Source organism: Silene latifolia, chromosome 10 (genome assembly GCF_048544455.1).
Source record: "Silene latifolia isolate original U9 population chromosome 10, ASM4854445v1, whole genome shotgun sequence".
Taxonomy (NCBI): Eukaryota; Viridiplantae; Streptophyta; class Magnoliopsida; order Caryophyllales; family Caryophyllaceae; genus Silene; species Silene latifolia.
Window position 1 is genome coordinate 102541154 of NC_133535.1, and position 2554 is coordinate 102543707.

Here is a 2554-nt window from a genome sequence, read left to right on the forward strand (position 1 = left end):
GCAGAAAGACTTTGTTATTAGATGCTTTCTCAAGAAAATGCCGTCTATAGTAGATGTCCGTGACATGAAGCCAGAGGAGATTATTTTGAGATCAAATATTGGTAATGGAAGTGATACAGGAATTTACCTCATGCGGTTGTTGGAGAAATACAAAGGAGAAAGAAGGACTTGTGTTTTGGGACTCCAAGATGTAAAGCTGCTTTACAATGCTTTTCCTTATTTATTTACTCGTATGTATAGGAGTAGCATAAATCAATGTTCCTGTTCCTTGTTTGTAGAACAACCAAGTTAAGGTTTTTGGTACAAGGGCATGCTATGAGATGTTGTCTTTTGCTGGTAATCAAGACTTCCAAAATCCAAGAAAGAAACCCAGAGGTGCCACCAAGGATACCCGTCAGTTGTTAGACACAGAAATATTGGGTCAGGTAATCAATGCCCGCAAAGATGACAAGTAATTTCTAAACTTTATTACATATTTGTTTGATTTTTGTTCTTAGAAGTTGTGCTAATTGTATTAGTTTGAAGGTATTTGGATGAGATTATCGTGGCCACAGAATGGATGAATGTCTGCCGAAACACAATGAAAAGTTTGCAAAATCGTCATTGGATAAGGGATACGGTTAGTATATAAACATTTTTCATTTAATCGACCAGATAGGTGATCAAAATTTTGTAACACTATTACATTTGTAGGTGATTGACATGTTTGGTGTGTTGTGTACATATAATCGACCAGATATTCTGTACTTGCCTTCAACTGTGAGGGTAGGTATCTAAGTAATATATTTTGAATTTATTTTTTACTTTTCCCTTATTTACTTCATTTTTGTGAGGAATAATATGTCATCTCAACTATGTTCCAAAAGAAAAAACTGATGTCATATATTTGTTAGTATAGTTTATTAACTTATTTTTTTAATTTGTCAGTATGCTAAGCCACAATTAAAGGCTAATGAGGTAAACTTTGTTTGGTGCCCTCATCTTAAGATGCACTACACGCCAAAAGATGGAGCAACTATTGAGAAGGTAAATTTACTAATGTCCAAACTGTGATAATATATGCATAAAATACTAATTACCATGCATATCTTAGTTACTTACCTATGTAAATCATTTTGCTTTTATGTAGGTTTTTTTCACAATCGGCAAAGATAATAACCATTGGTTAGCTTGTGTGTCTGATCTTAAGGAGGAGAAGAACTATATTTTGGACTATCTCAAGAAATATAGGAAAAATGACAAGTAAGCTGTGGAGGAATATATTACTTATGTGGAGGATATTGTATGGTCGCCATTGTTTATTTTAATTCAGTCTAGAAGTCACAATCTAAGATATTCATACATATATTTTTGTTGATTGTTTGTTGTTCACAGATAGTCAATGTTGCAAATCAGATACCCATCACCAATGGTTACAAGCGCGTCAAGGCCATCAGTTTGTTTCCTACTGAAGTCAAGGATGTACCTCAGCAAGCAAACACGCTAGTTTGTTCTATATTTTTGTGTCATTTTTGCATAATGTTAATTATTTTAATATCATTTTCAACATCATATGTTGTTTGAATAGTTTTGACTGCGGAGTATATGTCATGAAGTTTCTGGAAGGTGCAATGTTCAATACAGATTTGTGGACGGACAAGAAACATTACAAAGTGAGTTTAATGGACTTGATAATTCATATATATTTTATCTTAAATTTCCTGCCATTTTATCTTATATTTCTGCCATTGTGTCCCATGTTTTAAGAGATTCGACCAGTTTTACATTACCTGTTGTAGACTGACTGTAATGATATCCTAAATGCACCCATGCTAAACCGTTATGTGGGAAATGCACCATGTCTTTAAGAATAACACATTAGCGATAATACACTCGGGAAGAATTTTGGGATGGAAGTTACATAGGCCCAGATGTACGGAAAACTGACCTGATATTTAAGATCGTCATGGGCAAAGTACAAATGCGGCTGAGTTCCAGGTTTACCTCCAGGAAGATCCCCAAACCTTAATATATCACAGAGAACCTAAAACTATTGCAGCATTAGTAGAACACGAAGGAATCATAAGAATTTGCTTAAAAGTGATGGGAAGCGTTAAGCAAGTAGCAGAAGAGAAATTATGGGAACAACCTGAATATCCCTACTCCAGTTAACAGAATCACTAACAATGAAGACTGCTTGGACCCTGTTGCAGGATACGTACTTCTTTCGGGCTGCCATGTTATCTTAAATTTATGCCATTTTTTTTTTTGCAGGACTTGATTGCTTATCGACGACAAATTATGTTGCGGCTGATAAAATGGAAGAAAAACACGTCTCATGTATCCCTTTCTTTATTTTTATTTGTTTGATTTGTCATCTTAGGAGTCCTTCAAGTTGATACAATTTTTTTAATTGCTAGATACACTCCTTCAGGTTGCTACATATACTTTTTTAAATTGCTAGATACACTTCTTCAGGTTGGCTACATAGTGTTTTTTGAACCGCTAGATACACTCGTTCAGATGGCTATAAACACTATAGTCCGTCACTACATACACCTTACACTTCCATAAG